Below are 25,671 nucleotides of genomic sequence, written 5' to 3'. Positions count from 1 at the left end.
TTAATTTCTGTTACTTTATATACCTTATGCACACGCACCCACATAATGAATATCACAGTGTTAATTTATTATTTTAAAATAAAATTTATAAAATTCGGAAAGATCGACATTCGACAGCTCTAGGTAACTTATGTCTAATGTCAAAAAATCAATAAACATACTAGTGACACTAGTGTTGTCCCTCTGAAGAGAAGACTTGTAGGGTTTTTAACGATTAATCGGAATTTATGTCTGTGCGAATAATGTTACTTTTGATTCGATTGTATTATAAGGTCAATGATTTCATAAATGATGGCACATCTTGGGAGTAGGATGGCTGCTTGCAAGGCTACTTCTACATTATTATATTATGACTTACAATTATGTATGGATGTTGACATGGTATAATTTTAAGTTACAATTATAAATTTTATTTTGAAAAGATTATTTTTTTTCTCACTTTTTCGGTAAAAAGTGGGATCCCGTCCGAGTTCATGGGCGTACCCAGGTTCTGGGCCAGGGGGGGCAAATTACTCAGGTTCTGGGCCAGGGGGGGGCAAATTACGCAGATTCTGGGCCAGGGGGGGGGCAAATCAGATTTTTTATAAGCTATGTGTTTATAAAGAATAAAAAATTAATAATTTTTAGTTGTATTGCAAACAAATGGCAAAAAATCGTTAAGTGGTACCAACAGAATTCCCACTCATGAAACCAGTTTAAAAAAATAACAACTTATGATACGATACTATAAAGTTCAAATTCCAACCGCGCAGTGCTAGGTGCCTACAATTATATTTGCCTACATGTGCGCTCTCTTTCTATCGCGTAAGAGGTACCCTTTCTGACGAAATCAAGATTGCCACCTTTTAGAAAATAAAATAATATTCTTTTATAATAATGAGGGATTTTCATGTATAATTTTTAATTTTAATTTTAACAATCTTAACTAGATGGCGTAAGGTTAGATTTTCTATTGGTTCCTCACCGATCTGAAATTATCTGCAGGTTGGCATCACTGACAATATGGGTTGTGTTTTTAAAAAATATCAGTGTACTGTCAAGTGTGAGATAAATCAAAATATCTTAAACCTAAGCGATCATTGGCCTAAGCGATTAGGCCAGTACACTGGTAATAGTTTAGGAACACGCTGACATAATAAAAACTTGTCAAACTGAAACTTAACAACTTATATTGAAAATATTTAATTTTGTGCTTAATTATTTTGTAGTAAAAATTTTTGTGTAGGAACCTAGATAATTGCTATTTAAGCTGAAAAATAACTCAAAGATGTTAAATATTTTCGTACGAGAAAATGATTTTGGTATTACGTATGTATGAGAATTTCGATGGCACTCGGCCTCTTAAGGACGGCATTGTCATTTTAAAACGATAAAGTCCCTCCTTTCTTTTCTGGATAAAAAAAAAGTCTTGTCATTGGTTTATAATGTCTGTAAAAAAAGGAAGAAATTTAAAAAAAAGTGGCAATATCGTAGTGTGAAGTGTCATCCCTTTTTTCATAAATTGATTTGAAAGGGATGACCTCAGCGGGGCTAAAATGATCGCTTTGAGGAATCATGATATTAATCATAATATGATTCATTTTTCTAAAATCGCAAAATGCAACTCCGCTTGCAATTCATTTCTGTATTTTTGTACTGATTTGACATTTGTCAGTTTGACAGTTTTGACAATTCATTTGCTGAATTGATTGAGAGGAATTGCTAAATGTGACCATTTTAAGAGTTCAGCTCTGTATATATTAAGTCTATGGCTCTGACCATTGAGGAACAGTCTGTCAAAAAAGTCATGAAATTAAAAAGTGGCAACATCGTAGTGTCATTCCTTTTTTCTTAGATTGATTTGAAAGGGATGACACTACGATGTTGCCACTTTTTAATTTCATGACTTTTTTGACAGACTGTACTATAGACTGCAGAGAGCCTTATATCGGTGTATAAGCGTCAAAAGCGTGTAATGTTATGTCCTACTTACTAGGACATAACAAAGGAGTCTGCATATTTCATACTAGCTGTTGCCTGCGACTTCGTCCGCGTGGACTTCAGTTTATAGCGCGCGGTGTCAATAAAATTGGTGTCAAAAGCTTTTTCGAAATACCCAAAACAGCCGTATAGTGTGCACATAATATGATTTTTTTTAAATTAAACTTTTTTATACCAAGCTTATTTAGCGTTACAACTTACACAACTTAGCTGCATAATGCATTACACAACTTTAGCTTTGCCCAATACCCATAAACTATTTAGTAAGTATATTTTATTATTGGTAGACTGTTGTTTCTGATATCTATGTTGGTAAGTGAGTTATTTAATAACATGTATAGCAATCGAAAGAATCTAAACATTAACTCAACATAGTACCACCTTTTATAGAAATACATATGAGCAAGCGATATCGCGATCTAGGCGACCCTTGGCGCCATCTGTTCCAGTTTTTGGAACTAACTTAATTTGAACAAATTTACGCATAAACACCCCCTTTTTCCAGTAAGAAGTAGTCTATGTCCTTTCTTAGGCTTTAGACTATCTGTGTACAAAATTTCATTACAATGGGTTCAGTAGTTTTGGCGCTGTTGTTTTTGAATTTGATAAATTATATCTAAGTTGGTAGGTAAGTTATTAGTTAGTAACGTGTATAACAATCGAAAGAATCTAAACATTAACTCAACATGGTACCACCTCTTATAGAAATACGCATGAGCAAGCAATAGCGCGATCTAGGGGACTCTTGGCGCCATCTGTTTTGCATTTTTGGAACTAACTTAATTTGACCAAATTTACGCATTTTCACCCCCTTACAACCCCTTTTTCCAGTTAAAAAGTAGCCTATGTCCTTTCTCAGGCTTTAGACTATCTGTGTACAAAATTTCATTACAATCAGTTTAGTAGTTTTGGCATGAAAGCGAGACAGACAGACAGACAGACAGAGATACTTTCGCATTTATAATATTAGTATACCTACTCAGGCTTTAGACTATCTGTGTACAAAATTTCATTACAATGGGTTCAGTAGTTTTGGCGCTGTTGTTTTTGAATTTGATAAATGATATCTAAGTTGGTAGGTGAGTTATTAGTTAGTAACGTGTATAACAATCGAAAGAATCAAAAAATCCAACGCAACATGGTACCACCTCTTATAGAAATACGCATGAGCAAGCAATAGCGCGATCTAGGGGACTCTTGGCGCCATCTGTTTTGCATTTTTGGGACTAACTTAATTTGACCAAATTTACGCATTTTCACCCCCTTACAACCTCTTTTTCCAGTTAAAAAGTAGCCTATGTCCTTTCTCAGGCCTTAGACTATCTGTGTACAAAATTTAATTACAATCGGTTCAGTAGTTTTGGCGTGAAAGCGAGACAGACAGACAGACAGAGATACTTTCGCATTTATAATATTAGTATAGATAATAAAAGCAATGATATTGTACTTATACAGATATGTTACGACTTACGTCCATACTATTTTCCGGCTTAGATCTCTTCCGAACAATTTTCAAATTCAAAATTGCAAACATTGACAAATTTGACAGATAAGTGAAACAAAAGATACGAAAAACCATTTACATAAAAGAGACAGTTCTATTTTTAAACGTCGAATCGTATCGCTGTCTCTTTCTTCGCCTGAGCTATGACGAAAATTCGATTTTTTCCAGATTGTTCAGAAAATAATTGAAAATGTAAATAATCGAGGTATTTATTGCAATCAAAACATGTGGTAAGGGATTCCATATATTTTGTTTACTTTCGAGTCATAATTGGTACATTTTCGAAACACGCACGACGTCATTTTCAATTTATTTAGGTAAGACAAGACGCGGCACGTTCGTGACTGCGCTCGATGCAGACTAAATAACAGACAGCCCAATTGGGCCGTATTTGAATCTTCACGACGCGCGCGGTAGTAAAATATCTGCTTTGAGTTTTTAATCATTGAATAAAAGTGTTAATAAAGGTTTTTAGTGAACATTTAATGCTAGATATTGTTGAGTTTTGTGGTTCCGCTAAATAATAAACCATAAGAATGGCCGAAGAATGCCTCAAACACTTGGATTTTAACATTAAATACGTAAGTTTTGAACAACGTTTTTTGGGCTTTTCAATCGGTATTTTTGCAAGCTAAAAAGATAATTTATAAGTTTATTAATCCCTTATTCGTGCTATGTAAGGCATTAGTACTAAAAATGTCACGTTAATTAATAATTTGGATATAAAAATTGCATAGCTTTTTACGTGTGTTTACGGATTCTCATCACTTGAACTATAGTTAATCGATATCATGAACTAATTGACTTTCTTTCCTGTATCATAATGTGCTTCGAAATAATCGAAAAATATAAATATTCAAGAAAATAATTGCACACTACTTGTATGAAAATAAGCACAAAATGGCCACGCGATGACGGGCTAAGACTACATCTGGCTGCTGTTAAGCATTAGTGTTTCATTCCACATAAAATCGAATTTTGAGTTAATTTCAGTTTTGTTCTTTATAACATAAGGTTTACGACAGTGAAATCCATTTTTTTGAAAACCAACTGTAGCATATTCTAGAGTACAAAAATGGCTAATGCTTATTCCTGTAAGTGAGGTTTTGTATATAGCAATTATGTACTATGATTCTAAAATGATTTGCGCTTAAACCGCTTAACGGATTTTGATAAAATTTTGTTTATCACGTGGAGAGTTGGGCAAAAAGAAATTAGTAATTTTAATCAGATTACAAATTAATCAGATTGATTAAGTAATTGTTGTGCATCTGAAATTACCCGTAAGTTAATTTGTTAATAATATGTATAAAATGTATTCTAATTTTAGTTTGCAATTAGATTTATAATTTAATTAGACTAACGAGTATCTATATATTAATACGTGAGCCAAAAACTTTGTATCTCTTTTGACAAAAAATGGGGAAACGTAGTGAATGAAATTTTGCACAGTTATAGTTTATATGGTGAAGGAGTGCATCGAGCTAATATTATTTTGTAATTATGCTTTTATCATACATTTTTTTAACAAATAAAACATTACACTCACTACAACACACACACTAGGAAAAATGACAGATTTTTTAGTGACAAGCCTATACATACGAATTATACTCTTTTATTTATGGTTGAAGTCAGTTGACAACAAATTGAAAATGGATTATATTTTTTTTTATAGAATCTTAAATATTATAAGACAATGCTTACACGGCCAGTCTGAGATCAGCTGAGTCCCAGAAAAAAGAGTTGAAAAAAATATGATAAAGTCATTTTTTTTACAAAATGTAGGTTGTAGTAGTCCTAATGTCGTTAAAACTAAGGTCGAATTTCGATCATTGGGCGATCTCTAGTTTCAATAATTATGCCCAATGTCCAATGCTGGTAATTATAATAAATAAAAACCGGCCAAGTGCGAGTTGGACTCGCCCATGAAGGGTTCCGAAGCAGCAATAAGGTTAATTTCTATGAAATAAAAAGGTTTTTGATTTATTTATATATTTCAGTTGATTTAATGAAAGGTAAATTAAGGTTTACCATTTATGACGTATAAAAAAAACTACCTGCTAGATCTCGTTGAAACCAATTTTCGTTGGTAGTTTTTATAGTAACATCATATATTTTTTTTAGAATTATCATGCCCAACTTTAGAAGTTAGAGGGGGGGGACACATTTTACAACGTTGGAAGAGTCTCTCTCGCAAACTATTCAGGTTACAAATAAAATTATATTAGAAACCTCAATATGATTTTTGAAGACCTATCCACATATTATACCTCACACGAATAGGTTAGACAAAAAAAAATATCTATAAGGGTTCCGTTTTTTGCCATTTGGCTACGGAAAACTCCCACACCGGTTTCGGTGGCGGTGGCCGGTTTCAATAAAACCAGGCTAGTTACGCAGGAGTAATATCATAGTGCCCAAGTGTGTGCGCAATACATAAGAGCTCTCTGCGGGAAGTGCGGGAAGGGAAGAAGAAGCGGGAACTCTCTGTCTTTTCCCGAGACATAATGTATATCTGCATACCTAATATCACCAAAATCCATTGTAGCGGTATAAGCAGAAATCATTTTATTTAACGCCTGGGAACCGTACATTTCTCCGAGATAAAAAGGATCCTATGGCCTTTTCCGCTACTCAAAGTATCTCCATACCATGTTTCATCAAAATTTGTTTAGCGGCTGAGGCGCAAAATAGGAAACTTTATAACGTGGTAACCGTACATTTTTCTAGGACAATAATTATCTTATATCCTTTCATGAGAGTCAAAGTATGTGCACACCAATTTTCATCAAAATCGGTTTATAATACGGGTACCGTACCTTTTTCCCGGATGTAAAGTATCCTATGTCCTTTCCCGACACATAACGTACCTACATACCAAATATAATTGAAAGCCATGTAGCGGTATAAGCAGAAATCATTTTTATTGAATGTCTGGGAACCGTACATTTTTTCGGAATAAAAAGGATCCTATGTCCTTTTCAGGGACTTAAAATCGATTCAGCGGTGTGGGCGTGACGAGGTAATTTTATATAATAGGACATTAATGTTATATGTAATAAGCCCTATAGCAATATAGCATTAACCATTTTTATACTTTTTCTCTTAAAAACGAATGTAAAATTAATTTCTTTTATCATAATCATAATCTACGCATTTTAGCAAAAAAAAATGATACCGCACAATAACATTTTTTTGCTTAAAATAAGCAGAAAATAAAGATTATTCCAAAAAAACTTAAAACGCCGATTACTCAAAACTAGTCCGATGTGGGATGATACACCAATGCAGCTTAACAGCAGCCATTATATACACTGATCTCTATTATACAAGTACGCTGGATCTATGATACCCACTTTTTTTTTTGCCATTTGAAACGGAATCAGCGCCCCCATTATTAGGACCGAGAACTAAATTTGACGTAACCATTGGTAACCATGTACCTATGTATTTTAATTCTCTGTGTTGCTTAATCGTTCGAATTGTTTTCGTGATTTTTAAAGTGTTTTAAAAGGTTTTACGCGATTAAGTAATATATAAATAAGTGGTGGTAGTTCATAGTTAAACTATGAAAGGGTGTATGTTATGTAAAACACGGTACAAAAAGGTATGTTGGGTTACATTTCACAAGTAAGTGATTTTAACAGCTCATTTCTACGATTTTAAACTTTTATTGATAATATAGGCATTTAAAAATGTGGCACTAATATATATACGGTATACCGTATTCACCACATATTTACCTTTGTTTTACCGATTTTTGATAAACAATAAAATTTAATAGTGCTGGAGTTTTCTGTCGATAAAACTTATCGATATCTATAATAATTGTATTGAAATCTCCAATAACCGATTTTTATTATCAAATACATATTATGCTCTTAAAATAATTGACAGGTTTCCTAAGGAAGACTGGAATTATGGTTGAAAAAATGGGAAAGCCTGGTTGGCGTCCGAAAATTGCTACTACCGCTTGCCGTTACTATTTGAAGCGTACAAACGTTCCCTGTGAAAATACAAGGCGCAAAACTACCATTTGATCGTGATTATGTTTGGAAAATTTATTTCAGCGTCTACTCTTTCTTGACAGACTTTAACTGTGTAACGGTAACTAATAAAATATAATGTTAAAGTATCGCACATATATTTTTATAATTTATAAATACCTTACCTACTCCACCACAATAAAAAAATGTATTCAAACGTTCCATATTTATTTATGGATCGCATTATCCATTTAGTTAATTTCCCTCGCACTTCTGCAATCAGCGCCAAAATGGCGAAAATCGAATGAGAGTAAATCGATAAAAATTGGCTTGCTAGATCCATAAATAAATAGGGAACTTTTATATTATTACTAGACTTTCCGCGCGGCTTCTCCCACGTAAATATCTAATTACACAGACAAATTGGTCCACAAAAAATAGGCTATATAATCCTTCATGTTATACATTCCCCCATTTTTTCCACATTTTCCTCTATTTCTTAGCTCCTATTAGTCTCAGCGTGATAAAATATATAAAATGGGCTGTCTAACACTAAAATAATTGTTGAAATTGGACCAGCAGTTCTTGAGATTAGAGCGTTCAAACAAACAAACTCTTCCGCTTTATAATATTATAATATGATGAGATTAGTTAGGGTCTAATCACACAGAACACTTATTCAGCTTTGTTCAGCTTTAATACGATACACTGTAGCACTACTTTGATAATATTAGAATTTAGAAATGAAATTAGAAAATACAATACAACAAAGTTTTCGTTAGAAGCTTATCTTTTAGTTTTCTAGTTTTGTTTTCAATTTTTCGTAGTGCTAACCAGGGATGTTGCGGATCCCGATTTTTTCACATCCGCGGATGCGAATGCGGATGCGGATTTTTAGAGGTTCACATCCGCGGATGCGGATGCGGATGCAGATGTTTCGGATCCTACATACTTAATATAGTTTATAAAATGAAAAAGTATTATTTTAATTTTAAATAATTTGTCACAAAATAATAGTACAGGTTCCCTAGAACAAATTTTTTAATTAATATCAAGCTAATTTTTTGTGAGTAGCTTCATTTTGAAACGCATTTTGAATAGAATAATCTATATTTTAAGACCATCAAATCGAAATATTAAATCATATTTATCTTTGTTAGCTACCACTTTTGCAGAGGAAATTGTTGTTCCTTTTATCAAAATGAAACTCCTTACAAAAAATTACCTTGAGAGTAATAAAAAAATATATTCTAGGCAACCTGTACTAAAATAATACTTTTGTATTAAAGAGATAATAATTTGTAAATGAAAACTACATTAATTCCCTATATTAAACTCTACCACTTTTTTTAGTAAGTACACGAATTTATTAATAGGAGCATAAGCCATAAAGCCTTATACTTAAATTATTTAATAGTAATAATGCCGTTCTTCATTAAGTAAGAAGCACAAACAAACTTGTAGTGATTAATTTACACAAAACAATAATTAATGCACCACAATAAACGCATCGGAAGCTGTGACCGTTTTAGGGTTCCGTAATCAACAAGGAACCCTTATATTTTCGGTCTATCTGTCCGTCTGTCTGTCTGTTTCTCCGCGATTTCGCTCAGAGAATAGCCTACGAAGCCTAAATTCGGCATGAATGCACATACATATAAACGGTGTCGACAAAGTGGTATATAAAACTTTAAAAAAATTTATGGGACCAAAAATTGATTCCCTTACACACCAAGCGGGGATAAGTCTTTTTATTTTGCGTCCACTCCACCGTGTGTGGTGTTGTTGGATAGGGTTTTTAAAAATATTACGAATATTATTATTCGAAGAAATATTCAAAGTTTTAAAGTGGAAGAAATCGTTAGTGTCCAGTGTCTCCCCCTTCTACCAGTTATTAGCTAAACGGTTGATTCTGAAAAATATGCGGAAAAATTCACGGGAGTAGGAAATACGCAAAATTTAAAAAGACTTTATAAGTTATTCAGAAGTACAAAGGAATTTTTCGTTCATATTCCTTTGGATGAAACTGAGATGATGTTGTTAGTAGTGTAAAACATGTTATAATTTACATTCATTGATGATACAAAACTTATCAAAAACTGGCGGTACTACGGTACCCTCTATTGTGCGTGGCCGAGACGCACTTGGCCCGCTTTTTCGCTCCCATTGGTCATTTGTCACGTACCATTTACAGACCCTGCCGCTTTTCTTTTCTTGTCGTAACTCGTATGACATTCGCATCCGCATAAAAATCCGCATCGATTTAATGCGGATGCAGATGCGGATGTCCAAATATATGCGGATGCTCCGCATATTTTGCGGATGCGGATGCGGACATTCGCAACATCCCTGGTGCTAACTGGTAAAAATAAATGAATTATAGATAGGTACTGCTACTTCACGTTATCTACGTATGAAATCGTTGTTAATTTATTACGCCTATCTAAATAACGGAGAGGAAGTCTGTTATCTTTAATACAAATATGTAGCGTTTGTATTATTCAATTTAATATTTTTGTCCTAATGGTCGACATTATCTGAATCTGGAAACATTTCATCGATAATAGAAAAGACAGTTGTACATCACTAGTATTAGTTCCAAATACTCCCACTACTGCTATCAGCGCCAATATGGCGACATGATGGCGACTTTCGAACGTCATTTTAACGTCAAATTTAGTTCCTATCCCTAATAATGGGGGAGCTGATTCTGCTTCAAATAGGCACAAAAAATAGCTGTCATTTTAAAGGGTATATCAGTCCAGCGTACTTGTTTAATGGAGGTCAGTGATTCTATACTATAATACTTTATCTATGGCTCTGAAGCTGGCAACTCCTAGAGTCTGGCCAACGAAAGCTGAACCAAGCATTTATTTTGACTGGCAACACTATTCTGCCAGTCGATGGTTTGCGGTTGCACGATTTCATGATCTTGATACTTGGTCATAATTATTATTTTATACTCTTATGATCTCTTAATTTTTCATACTAGACATGTTATTTATTTTAATAAATGGTATTTTTATTGAAAATCTTCACGAAGATTCGGATGAGAAACAGGAAAGCTTCCACCATACCATTGTGACCTAATTACCCATCGAATATTCTACTCTCTCGTTAATACCGATTAGACAAAAACACAAATAAAACACAATTATTTTACGTGCACTTTTTCCACTATATTCATTTATTATTATTACTAATTAGCTAAAAACACGACCGGTTTCGAAACAATTCTACTAGGCTTAGTTTTAGGCTTAGTTAGCAATATATTTTCTAAGTCAGTATAGGCTATAATTTATGTTAGACTTTTCTTTTATAGGTGCATAATTTTTTGCACATTGGAGTAGGTAATATAATATCTAGCATCAGCAGAAAATGATCTAAATCTTTTTTTCCTACTACATTATGTGATACCATATAAATAATTTTTAAATTTGCCGCGGTTCGCTTGGTTCAGCTTTCGTTGGCCAGACTCTAAATGGGGAGGCCCGGCTCCCGAGGCTTACGCCAAAAGAAGAAGAAGAGGACCTCAGCTACGATGTTGCACCTTTTTAATTTCTTCACTTTTTTGACAGACTGTACTATAGCAAATGTATAGTAATTTTTAATCTGGATTCTGGAATGTGAACCGATTTACCCTACGTTCCAGATGACGTTGAAACGCTAACGCTCAAGACTGTAGTTTTTCCCGTTCCACTAGCATGTGAGCGTCAGTGATACAAACCCAAGTGGAACGGATTATGGATCGTTTTGAGCGTTTTGAGAAAAGTTTAAAAAAAGAACTATAATTTTTTTTTATACATAGGTACATTGAACCGAACTTGGATATTACGATCCTTTTCTTCAAGTCGTAAATAAAAGTAATTGTTTATAGTTACATTTATTTTACAAATAAAATACATAATATTATATTTGTTTCGTTTTTAGTATTACATTTTTTAATATTTTAATATAGTTAAACTTTTATTACTTAAGTATATGTATTTGAGTTTTCACATTGAATCATATTTTAATAACAAAACCACATACGTTGAATATTGACTATTGTCACATATTATAAACGTTAGGTAACAATACCGCGTAATGCTTAGTCAAGTACGAGGTCAACAGGTATAGGAGAGATGAAAATTAGTATTATATTTTATAAGAAATCATTTGACCTTTCATTTAAAACAATTCATTTTCCAATCAAAATATTTCATAAAATGTTATTTCATTTAATATACATATTTCAATTAAAATATTATTTGTAATGAAATAATATAAAGTTTTTGTCTCTACTCTGTCGTGAAAACTTTCCGAACATGGCTTTCGCGATATAGTTACGTTAAAATTAAAAAAAAAACTAGAACGACCACTTTGACCCATCTTCATCGAGGAGGTCCTGGAAGTTAGCCCCCCAAGATTATTTTTTTTTGTAATTTTTTGATTTTTATATTCGTATATCGTTTGTTCGTCGTTTGTTCGTGATTGTTCGTTATAAATAATCGTTTGTTCGTTACTAGTTTATTTAATAAAAAATGTTTTAAAATATGATCTTAAGTTAGCCCCCCCCATTCTAATTTTTAATTAATTTATGTTAATATTGAATTATAAATATTCATTAATGTTTGTTCGTCGTTTGTTCGTGATTGTTCGTTATAAATAATCGTTTGTTCGTTACTTGTTTATTTAATAAAAATTAATTTAAAATATGATCTTATGTTAGCCCCCGCATTTAAAAATTTTAATAAGATGTCAATATTGAGTTTTAAATATTCATTAATGTTTGTTCGTCGTTTGTTCTTGATTGTTCGCTATAAATAACCGTTCGTTCGTTACTTGTTTATTAAATAAAAATTAATTTAAAATATTATGATCTTAAGTTAGCCCCCTCATTCTATTTTTTAATGAATTTATGACAATATTGAATTATAAATATTCAATAATGTTTGTTCGTCGTTTGTTTTTGATTGTTCGTTATAAATAATCGTTTGTCTGCACTTGTTCATTTAATAAAAAATAATTAAATATTATGCTCTTTACTCTTAAGTTAGCCCCCGCATTTTAATTTTTAATAAATTTGTGTCAATATTGAATTATAAATATTCATTAATGTTTGTTCGTCGTTTGTCTTTGATTGTTCGTCATAAATAATCGTTTGTTCGTCACTTGTTTGTGTAATAAAACTTAATTAAAAAAAATCTTCTTAATTTAGCCCCCCGTTTTAAATTTTAATAAATTTATGTTAATATAGAGTTATAAATATTCATTAATGTTTGTTCGTCGTTTGTTCTTGATTGTTCGTTATAAATAATCGTTTGTTCGTCACTTGTTTGTGTAATAAAACTTATTTAAAAAAAATCTTCTTAACTTAGCCCCCCGTTTTAAATTTTAATAAATTTATGTTAATATTGAGTCATAAATATTCATTAATGTTTGTTCGCCGTTTGTTCGTGATTGTTCGTTATTAAATAATCGATTGTTCGTCGCTTGTTTATGTAATAAAAGTTAATTAAAAATATCCTTTTATGTTAGCCCCCCAGTCTAATTTTTAATAAATGTATGTCAATATTGAATTTTAAATATTCAATAATGTTTGTTAGTGCTTAAAAGACGTTTGTTCTTCCTTCTTTTTTGTTTATTTAACAATTTTTATAATTATTATTTTAGTCTGGCTTACCCAGCATAGGTATATTTCGACTGGTAACATTATTCTGAAGTTGATCTTTGTCGTCTATGGTTATTGGATTTCATGATTTTGATACTTGGGAATAAGGCAAGGTTATTTAAATATTATTATGGTTATTATTTTTTACGTCTTTACTTGTCTGTGGCGCCTTGAGCGGGTTTCGCCATAGGCAGAGGTTTCTACACGCCCAGCATACACTAAAACTGCAATTTCATGTTTATTGTTTTGAATCAAATTAATTAATTTTAATAAATTTTTAGAATATCTGGAGTTGCAGCGTATACCACAGGCCTCTACATTGCTTATTGCCAGCGACTAGGAGGTAATTGGCAAATATATAATGATTTGTCAACGAAACTCGAATCGGTATATATTAGTACCAGAGTTGAGCCCCACGCAGTGTTTTATGTCCTAGAATAATAATTATTATCGCACCAAAAACATTTTCATGTAAAAAAAATTTCAAGACGAAACCATGATATAGTTCGTGGTGTCAAAAAGTAGCGAGATCATGATATAGAGCCAAGTTCCTAACCTTACATACCTACTCAGCCCTAAATCTAAAAACCATTTTACACATAAGTCGCGGCAAAATACTTAATAGAAACTTGGCTCTACATGAGATCTCACTACTTTTTGACACCACGAACTATATCGTCTCGATTTGGCAACATTTTTAGTTTTTACATGAAAATATTTTTAGTTGGATTTCATTTCTTTTTGTAAGTTGGTTTATGTTTTTTTCTTTTGGTTAATTGAATTTGGAAATATTTCAAATTGAAATTGATGAAAACTATTCTTCGAAAAGTAATGGCGATACAGCTGTTTAGAATAGACATATTCGTTTCATTTTCATGTGCATGTGCAATAATAGAAATGGGGAGCTAAGCTAAGTGAGGATCTAACAGTTAAATGTGTTAACTCATATTCCATGAATGTGATGTGTGTGAATTCATATTCCATTACACAATATCATCAACTTCACTCGATAGAAAAAATGGAAAGATGGTATCAGGGAATCTGCAGATTACCTAGGTAATGTGCAGTTTAACGTATTCTGCATTCTAACGGTAACATATACAATATTTATTCTAGTAACATAATTTAATATTTTTGTTGTTCTGTAGACATTGATATTGATTTTTTTTTGTATTTTTAATTGATGTGACAATGTAATTAATTCTATTTTAATTGTTATTAATTTTGTACATGAATTTTTGTGTTATTTTTTATTTTTTATACCAATCAATTATTATGACATTTTAGCTGGATAGTTTACATTGTTGCTGCATTATACTAATTTTTTTTATGAAATAAGGGGGCAAACGAGCAAACGGGTCACCTGATGGAAAGCAACTTCCGTCACCCATGGACACTCGCAGCATCAGAAGAGCTGCCAGTGCGTTGCCGGCCTTTTAAGAGGGAATAGGGTAATAGGGGAGGGTAGGGAAGAAAATAGGGTAGGGGATTGGGCCTCCGGTAAACTCGCTTACTCGGCGAAACACAGCGCAAGCGCTGTTTCACGCCGGTTTTCTGTGAGAACGTGGTATTTCTCCGGTCAAGCCAGCCCATTCGTGCCGAAGCATGGCTCTCCCACGTGTAACTTAATTAACTCTTAATTAAGATATTTAACCTATTTATTATTATTATTATTGACTAAGTATTAATTAATATACTTAAATCGCATGTTTTATGATGAATCGATTTTAAAATGTTTTAATTGCTATTTTGATGTGACTTTTACTTTAATTTTAGATAAGGAAATAATGATCATAATATATCAGAATACTGGGCTTAACTATAGTTTGTGCGTTTTATGATGATATGCGTGACACATTATAATTGACAATAGTAGGGAAGTTACCTAACAAAAATTAATCGATAGTTTAAAAATATCGAATCACTTCGTAAAGGAATTGCAATCGAAATTATCGATTTCGTACTGACATTTCAGTGGTGCCGGCGATTTAAGATAGCCGCCCTTTTATATCGATTTGATTTCAATTCAACAGAGTCAATCTCTATTGACATAAGTTTCGTTTCATGCTTATGACATTTTTCAAATGTTTTCGTAACAATAATTTTATACTCCTATGTCACAGTTAATATTTATAATTTTTATTAATAAGTTAGCATTTAGCATCCTTTCATTTTTATTTATTTACAATTATAGGAAACATTTGTTTTTGTAGATGGAATATAATTTATTACATTTTGATTTTTTTTGTTTGCTTGTAAAAAAAACTGTAGCAAGGAACATGAAAACTGTCACCCATATCGAACGCACAAACTATAAAGTGACGTAACTTGCAAATGACCGCTTAATCGTTATTGGTTGTCATCACTAGTATTAATAAGAATAATTTATTCAATTTATCGTAACAAAAACACATAAAATACGCATAAGAATAACAAAAAAAAACTTAGAAATAAAAAATAAAATATTCTAAAAGAACCAAAACATGTTGTGAAAAAAAAAGAATAATATGTAAGTACAAAAATAGCAGTGCTTTTTTTGTAAGTACTTACATATTTATCATATTGAAACCCGTTTATGTAGAGCAAGACAGCTAGCAAAAAAGGCTAAAATGGTCGCTTTGAAGAATCATGATATGAATCATAATATGATTCATTTTTCTAAAATCGCAAAATGCAACTCTGCTTGCAATTCATTTCTGTATCTTTGTAGTTGATTTGACATTTGTCAGTTTAACAGTTTTGACAATTCATTTGCTGAATTGATTGAGAGGAATAATTGCTAAATGTGACCATTTTAGAACCGCTGTACTTATAACGTTGATTATTTAAAATAATTGTATGAGAGTCGTGACTTGTGTGATATTATTTTTGTGAATAATATTATAAGGTTATATAAATAAATAAATACTCTTGGCTCGCTAAATACTGGTTTATTATTAAAATATGACCCAAAATCTATTGAACATAGGTATCTCAGTAATTAAACCGGCTGTATAACATTATACCGACAAATATATATTACAAAAGTACTATTTTCTAGGTAGAAAATTTAATTTAAAAATGATTCAGATCTTTATAACGCATTCCGCAAGACCAAGGAACATGAAATTGCAGTTTTAGTGTATGCTGGGCGTGTAGAAACCTCTGCCTGTGGCGAAACCCGCTCAAGGCGCCACAGACAAGTAAAGACGTAAAAAATAATACCCATAATAATATTTAAATAACCTTACCTTATTCCCAAGTATCAAAATCATGAAATCCAATGACCATAGACGACAAAGATCAACTTCAGAATAATGTTGCCAGTCGAAATATACCTATGCTGGGTAAGCCAGACTAAAATAATAATTATAAAAATTGTTAATTAAACAAAAAAGAAGGAAGAACAAACGTCTTTTAAGCACTAACAAACATTGGCCGTGTTCGTCGGCGTAATTTTTAGCGCATTCGCTGCAAAACCTAGTTATTGCGCATGTCCAAATCATGTCATGCCATGGCAACGACAACTGTTTACGACTTGACATTTAACCCAATTGCAATTTGTTGGTGGCGTTACAATGAACAAACCAGTGGGAGAGCCATGCTTTGGCACGAATGGGCCGGCTCGACCGGAGAAATACCACACTCTCACAGAAAACCGGCGTGAAACGGCGCTTGCGCTGTGTTTCACCGAGTGAGTGAGTTTACCGGATGCCCAATCCCCTACCCTATTCCCTTCCCTACCTTCCCCTATTCCCTTCCCTTCCCATCCCTACCCTCCCCTGTTACCCTATTCCCTCTTAAAAGGCCGGCAACGCACCTGCATCTCTTCTGATGCTACGAGTGTCCATGGGTGACGGAAGTTGCTTTCCATCAGGTCACCCGTTTGCTCGTTTGCCCTCTTATTTCATTAAAAAAAACAATTAAATTTTTAAATTTTTCCAAGTGATCCATACCCATATTTTCCAAAATAAAATAATCAAACACTATCATAGTGTTAAATAAATTATTTTTGCGGCTTTTAGACAATTTAGGCTTATGTATTTATGTTTAGCTTTTATTATTTTAATCATGTATAAACAATTAAGACGTTGTTTACGACTTGACCAGCAACTTGTTATGGCGTTGCCATGACATCTTTTGGACATGCGCAATAAAAGGTTTGTCCAAAAATACGCCGACGAACACGGCCATTATTGAATATTTACAATTCAATATTGACATACATTTATTAAAAATTAGACTGGGGGGCTAACATAAAAGGATATTTTTAATTAACTATTATTACATAAACAAGCGACGAACAACCGATTATTTAATAACGAACAATCACGAACAAACGGCGAACAAACATTAATGAATATTTATAACTCAATATTAACATAAATTTATTAAAATTTAAAACGGGGGGCTAAATTAAGAAGATTTTTTTAAATTAAGTTTTATTATACAAACAAGTGACGAACAAACGATTATTTATGACGAACAATCAAAGACAAACGACGAACAAACATTAATGAATATTTTTTTTTTTTTTATTTATTCCTTTATTTTCATAAATCATACAAGACGTTTGAGATATACTCTCCATAAACCACGAAGGTTTGTCCGGAGTGTATTACAATAATAATAAATTATGTACATTGTCATTACAATTATTTTATACTCATTAAATAAATTAATATTTTTTATCAAACTTAACAAAACAACATAATAAACTTATTAATTATACTTACTTAATCCATATTGATTATTACAGATGGACTCCAAATTGAGTATTTACTATCAGAATGCTCGTGGTCTACGTACCAAAACTGACTTATTAAAAAGGAATGTGTACCTCAACACGTATGACATTATATCTATAACGGAAACCTGGCTTCTAGACGGTATAAATGATTACGAACTTTTTGATGGCAGATATATTGTTTGGCGGCGTGACAGAGATTACAAATTTACTAAGCAATCACTCGGAGGGGGAGTGCTTCTTGCAGTTCGACGCGATTTAGCAGCAATTGGGCGCCCCGAATGGCACACCTCCGCGGAAGATCTGTGGATAACGGTTTCACCAAGAAAAGATAACTCTTCATATAAAATTAACTTCTGCACACTCTACCTTTGCAGCCAAAATTACGGAAATAGCTTTAATACGCAACTCGAAAACTTTAGTAATAATCTATTTAACATAGTAAATCAACATCCTAATGATAAATTTATAATCATGGGCGATTTTAACCTACCTTTCATTGACTGGAATACTCAAGGGAACCGTCTCACATCAAGTGAAGTGACACTCTCCAGGACACAAATTGATTTCATAGATACACTTGCTCAGTGTAACTTATACCAACGTAGTCAAGTTCGCAACAGTAATAATCGGCTGTTAGACTTAGTTTTTTCCAATTGTGAAATTAACGTCGACGCATGTGATGACCCCTTAGTCCCTGAGGATATACCCCACCATAGTTCACTGCGTATCGATTTACTGGACTGTTACTCTAGTTCATTAAAGACAAAAAATAGATTAAAATATTTTTATGATCGAGGTGATTATCTTTCGATTAGTGCTTCTTTAAACACAATTACCTGGGAGGAGCATTTAAACAATAAATCCATAGATGAGGCTCTTAAATATTTTTATGACATTATCTACGACCTTCGTAATACTCACATACCCCACAAAGACTTTTCTTTCAACTATTATCCCCCATGGTATGACTCCGCTCTCAAAAAAGTTTTAAAGGAAAAGCATAAATTTCATCGGAAATACAAACTGTATGGGAACTACGGTGATTATCTTTCATTTTCCGTTCTAAGAAAGAGGGCCAAGGCATTGGAACAATCATGCTACGAATCATATATTCAAAGAACAGAAAGTACATTAATGGATAATCCTAAAGTATTTTGGTCCTTTGTTAAAAACAATAAAGGAGCCATATCCACATTTCCGTCTTCTATGTGTTACGAAAAGGAAACCGCCACCACAGGCGATGAAATTTGTGACCTGTTTGCTACCTATTTTCAAAATTCTTTTCTCAATTCTAATACTACCCCTATTAATGTTGATTTTGAACCTAAAAATATTAATCACAATACTATTGGAGACATTCAAGTCAACTCTGATGAAGTATTAAAACTCTTAAACTCTATTGATGTTAATAAAGGTCCCGGTCCTGACGACATCCCCCCGATATTTATAAGCAAATGTGCTAAGTCCTTAGTCACTCCACTATGTCTGTTATACTCCAGGTCGTTAAAAGAAGGATACGTCCCAAATTTATGGAAGTCAGCTTTTATAACCCCAGTATATAAGGGAGGTGATAAAGTTAATGTAAAGAACTACAGACCTATATCCAAACTATGTACCTTCGCTAAAATATTTGAAAGATTGGTTTATAAACAAGTTTACGCATCGATTAAGAATTGGTTTATCCCAGAGCAGCATGGCTTCCTGAAAGGTCGGTCTACTACATCGAATCTTCTACTCGCATATGATTACGTTACAGCATATATGGACAAGGGTTTGCAAGTTGATGCCATATTTACAGATTTTAGTAAAGCTTTTGACCGTATTGACCACTGCATTTTACTACAAAAACTCCTGACTGCAGGCATACATGGAAATCTTTATCGCTGGTTTTCATCGTATGTCAGTAATAGGTTACAAGCGGTAGCACTCAATGGGTTTATATCTAGATGGATGGCAGTACCCTCTGGTGTCCCTCAAGGTTCACTATTGGGACCTCTACTCTTTGCAATTTTCCTGAATGATATTTCCAATTGTTTCCATCATTCGCAGCTACTTTTGTACGCCGACGATACCAAAATCCTTAAACACGTATCCTCGATTGATGATTGTTATCTTTTACAGGAGGATCTTAATAGATTTACTAATTACTGTGCGGTTAATAAATTGAATCTTAATGTCTCGAAATGCTATACCCTGAACTTTAGTCGGAAAACAAAATTGCTTCATTTTCCATATCAACTCAATAATGAGGTTTTAGTCTTAAAAAATGAAATTAAGGACCTTGGAGTAATCATTGATAATAAATTAATTTTTGACCAGCACATAGATCACATCGTGAGCAAGGCATCTAAGGCTTTGGGATTTATCATTAGATCAAGCAAGAATTTTAAATCTATTAAAACCCTAAAAATTCTATACTGCTCATATGTGCGCAGTCTTCTGGAATACTGTTCTGAGGTTTGGAATCCCACCTATGATATTTACAATACTAGGATCGAATCTGTGCAAAAACGTTTCTTGAAATTTCTACAATTTAAATGCAATATTATCCTTCCAGACTATGAATCAAGGTGCAAAAAGTTTCATTTCCTCCCATTATACTATCGTAGAAGAATCTCTGACATTGCATTCTCTTGTAAGGTAATTAATAGTACTGTAGATGTCCCTCAGCTACTGAGTAAATATGACTTTAACGTTCCTTCTAGATTCCTCCGTAACCATGTACCATTTCATGTGCAACCCTACAATACATACTATCGTCGTAACTCGTTTATATGTAGATCAAGCATTCAATTTAATACATTTTTAAGTGAAAATCAACATGAGGATGTATTTTCATTAAAGCCTAAGAAAATACGAAATATTCTAACTAAAGCATATTTCACCTCTAAATAGAAAATGTTATAGAATATTAATAATACAAATCATGGATCGGATCATAGGTAATTCTATCATCTGTTATTAAATCTTTAATTCGTATTTAATTTTTAATTCAGTTTCATATTACAGAGTGGGTTTGTATTTGCGGTGGCATATTATTTAATATTACTTTCTACTTTATGACTAAATTAAAATTTTCAACATCTAATCTTTGGTGATGTTATAATAATTATAGAAATAGGTAGGTATATTGTATTATTGTAATTGCTGTTTCACATCTAGCTTCTTTAAATTACTATTCATAAGTGGAAACTTGTAATTGGCATTCAAAATTCATATTTAAATAATTAATGTTATTGTTAGTATGCTGTAAGTTTTCCGAATAAAATAAAATAAAAAATAAATAAAATAAATATTCAACAAAAAATTGCAATTACTTACTTATTAACAAGAAAATAAATCTTGATGTCAGTCCTATTCATTTAGGAATTTGTTTAAATATAATGTTTTTAGCTTGTATTTAATATTTTTTTCTGTGATTTTGCTTACAATTATTGGGTCCAGATTGTTAATTAGGCGCGGTACTATATATTCGGTTGTTCTCTCTCCATAAACATTATTTGCCCTTGATATGTTCAGTTGGTTTTTAGTTTTTTGTCTTGTCTGGAAATTGTGTGTAATGTTATGTTTCTGGAGGTCGTCATCAAAGAAGTGTTCTTTTAAGATAGAATATTTGACTTTGGTTGTGATCGGAAGAACTTTACAAAATTTATACAATTCTTTTTCATTTTTGTTATATTTTTCTTTGATATCAGTTGGCACAATATTTTTCAGAATTCGAGTTTGGAGATTTTGAATTTTACTAAGGTAAGTTTTGTAGGTTCTACCGTAGCTGGATAAACCGTAACTAATAATGGAGTCAGCGAGAGCATTGTACAACATCAGTCTGATTTTAAATGGTATTTTGTTTTTAATTATGTAAATATTAGATAGAAACGCTTTAAGCCGGTCGCATATTCGTATTGTTTGAGGCAGCCAAGAGAATTTATTATCTATGATGAGGCCTAGGTAAGTATGTTTATTAACTATTTCTATTTCAGGGCAGTTACAGGTGCTGTTGTTTTTATGGAGGCATTGATGATCATGGCTGACTAGCTTTTTTCCGGCAAGATATTTTTTAGTGTTGTAGGGTGAACAAATTTGTACCAATTTTGTTTTGTCGGAGTTTATAACAAGTCCGTTATCATGACACCATTTGCTAATGTTGTTGAGATCTTCTTGTAATTTGGCTTTTGCGGAGGAAGGGTCTGAGTCCGAAATCATAAGACAGGTGTCGTCTGCAAATTGGAAAGCTAGACAGTATTTTAGAACATTAAGCATGTCATTGACATAGGCAATAAAATGAAGTGGTCCCATAACTGAGCCTTGAGCTGTGCCTTCTTCAGCTGTCACTTCGTCACTGATAACGTCGTTAATGTTTACATGATAAGTTCTTCCTTGCAAGTAGTCCTTACACCAATCTAGTAGTGGGCATCGTATGCCCGTATTTTTTAATTTTTTGACTAGTTTACTGTGAATAAGGGTGTCGAATGCCCGGGAGAAGTCTATAAAAAGTGCAAAAACGTGTTTTTTAGAATTTAAAGCTAAATTAATATGATCAGTGAATTGGGATAGAAGGGAAGTTGTATTTTTATTAGGTTGGAAGCCGAATTGTTGTTTTGTTATAATGCCATGTTTTTTGTAATATGAATGAATTTGGTCGCAGAGAAACTTCTCAACAATTTTATTTATGGAAGAAAGAAGGGTTATTGGTCGATAATTTGAGAATTCATCGTGTTTTCCTTTTTTATATACAGGACGTACGGAGCCCTTTTTGAGCTCATTGGGGTATTTACCGGTTTTAAGGCAAGTGTTAATAAGGTTAGCAATTGGGGCTGATATATTATTACCTATTCTTTTTATATCCAACACCTTGATTTTATCATGACCGGGAGCTTTATGTATTTTGAGATTTTTAATGATTTGTTTAACTACATCAGAGGTTGCCTTTTTAATGTATATACTTTTATCAGCTTTATTAAAATATTTATTTTCGTTTAGTAGTGGAGTGTTACAGCGATTTATTATTTTATTTACACAATTTTGGAATTCATTTGCGAACTTATTTGCTATGTTTTTTGAAGACAGGTTGTGATTAGTAAAAGCTTTGTTTATGGTTTGATCGATGGATTGTGTACTTCTACCACATATTGTATTTACAAGTTGCCATAATTTTCTAGGATTATTGTAGTTACTTTTTATGTAGTTATTATAATATTTATTTTTATGGTATTCTAGTATTTTATGTACTTTATTTCGTATTTTATTATATTGTAATCTTAAGTATAGATTTGTTGAATCATTTTTCCATTGCCTGAATAATTTATCTCTTTCTTTACAAACTTTTATAATATTGTTATTTATCCACGGAAGTTTAACTTTAATATTTTTATTTTTATACTTTGTTTCACATGATACGTCCATCGCATTACGAAAATTTGTTTTTATAAAATCATAAATATCATTTGGGCAGGTCATGCTATTGGTGAGAGACCAATCTGTATTATTTAGTTCTTTTAGTAGGATTTCAGTGTCATGACAATATGTCTTTGTTTTCTTAGAGAATAGTTTATCATTGTCTGGACTACAGCATGCTATAAGTGTAACACGAAGATCTGCTAGAACTGTATCTATTGTGCCAGTATACACGGTTGGTGTGTGAAAACGAGAAAAAATGTGATCAATACAAGATTTAGTTACTTGATTATTCTTCATTTCGATTCTGGTGAAGTCACTTATATCCGACTCAAAACCGTTTTCAGACATCATCTGTGTATATAATTCTGAATGAGTAGAGTGTAACTTTAAGTCAATATTCATATCACCAATTATTATCATGTCAGTGGAATCATATTTGCTTATAAGGCGTGACAGTTCGGTCACAAATACATTTTTATTATTTGAAGGCGGTCTATACACTGCACACAAAGTAACAGATTTGCTATCATTTGTTTTTATTATACCTGTGACATTTTCGAACGAACTTGTTTTATGTGATAGGTAGGAAAATTTAATAGCATTTTTAATATACACAATTATGCCTCCTCCTTTCCTATTTTGTCGTAACTGCATGTGCATTGTATAGCCCGGTATTTGGAAAAGATTACATACATCGTTCGTTATTCCTGCTTCAGTTACTATAATTACATCAAATATTAGTGTTGTAGCATCTATTAAACAGAGTAGTTTTGTGAAATTTTTTATCATGGACCGTATGTTAACATGCATGCAGAATAAGTTTACATTTTCTTCATTTATTTGCTTAACAAAAGAATTGACAGAATTACAGTTAAATATTTCAAAATGATTATTATTATTCACTGTCATTTTGAATAATAAATGTATAATAAAAATATAATTATAATAAATATTTACTTCAGGTTATCTTTACTAGTAGAATTATCAAGTTTGAGAATTGCTTCTATATCTATTTCTGATCGGATTATTACCGAGTTCTTAGATTCTTCGTTCTTTTTTACGTATATTTTCCCTTCTTTACACCAGATGTACTTATGAGAACCAGATAGGCTTTGTTTTGCTTTATAAAGTAGTGCCTTCGTGTGTGGAGTCAGAGCAGGTCTCACGTAAATGCGGTTCCTGGCTTTACCGGAAGGTGGTTCTGGTATTATATCCTGGACCAGGATTTCCGTGTTTCTAGCAATCGCTACCCATTCTTCTCGGTTGCCTTTACACTGTAATTCAACGACTATAAGTCCAGGTTGATCTTCACGTCGGCGTGGTATTCTACGGGCGCTTATCATCTGCTGGCATTCAACGTTTAATTTTTTAGCTACTTCTTTGGTAATATTTTTGACATTCTCGTTGGGAGTTTCTGGTATACCTGCTATTTCTAGTGTAGACCCTAGTAATCTCTGGTCGAATTCTCGAACTTGTTGTTCCATAGTGCTTATACGAAGCTCCAGATTCTTATTTTTAGTGTGTAGTTCGGTGTTTTTATTCAGTAACAGTTTTATTGTATTGGCTTGTTCTTTAACAGTATTTTCCAGTTCAGCTATTTGGCTATTCATAAATTCTACTGAAGAGGTAAGGCCATCTAGCTCGTCTTTTAATATTTTTCGCATTTCACGAGTAACATCCTTGACTACATCCTTAACTAGTTGTTTCGATTCTACGGTAACCATACGCTCTTCTTCCTTTTCTTCCTCATCTTCAGAGTCCTGTGGTAGATAGAAGGACGACCGTTTCGAGGCATTCTTAATGCATCCTTCACAGCTCCACTCAAGGCCATCGGAAGTACGCAGAGCGGCTAGCTGTTTGTTGCTGAGTTTTGTGCAAGTAGTAGTTGCATGCACATACTTATGACATCTGCCACATTCCAGGCCAGGTGATTTTTGTGTGATGTTTTTGTTACAAATTGAGCACTTACTTAGAACCATCTTGCCCTTGTAACTAATTTTTAATAAGAGAAAGTTATATATACTATTATATTAAAAGTCTTATAAAAGTCTTCTAAAGTCTTAGTGTGTTGCTATGCGGCATACGTGTTAAAATTTTGTACTTATATCTCAATGTAAACATGCGAATAAATTCCTCGCAGCAACCCGGTAAGCGCAATCAGATTTATTAGTATTCGTCTACTTTCATATGTAATTTATGAAGCGCTTGAAGCGATAGATTTATTTAAAGTTTGGCCAAGGACACCCGCGGTCGGGCTCACACCATGCAATCGCTCGGCGAAAAGGTCGGAAGCGCCATGCAAATGATAGGACTTACGCGTTCAGTCCAACGATTTCATTTTTGCACTCATAATTACAGTTTTTAAATTGTTTTGTGAATTGTTTTTACGTATTTAGTCACATTTAAACACTGTTAGTAC

The 25,671-nt window shown here is 32.7% G+C and overlaps 1 protein-coding gene across 1 annotated transcript in view; it reads right to left on the bottom strand.

Moving 5' to 3' along the window:
• The window catches only part of LOC121739399 (E3 ubiquitin-protein ligase highwire), a 154,280-nt gene extending 154,178 nt beyond the window's left edge, over positions 1–102 (bottom strand). Inside the window, exon 1 of the mRNA XM_042131859.1 lies at positions 24–102. The gene's annotated coding sequence lies outside the window, so the exon portion shown is untranslated. The remainder of the gene's footprint in view (positions 1–23) is intronic.
• Between the last annotated feature and the right edge of the window lie 25,569 nt (positions 103–25,671).

The sequence above is a fragment of the Aricia agestis genome, chromosome Z (assembly GCF_905147365.1).
Source record: "Aricia agestis chromosome Z, ilAriAges1.1, whole genome shotgun sequence".
In the NCBI taxonomy this organism is placed as follows: Eukaryota; Metazoa; Arthropoda; class Insecta; order Lepidoptera; family Lycaenidae; genus Aricia; species Aricia agestis.
Note: the sequence above shows the minus strand (reverse complement) of the source record. Positions and strands in the feature narration are given on the sequence as shown.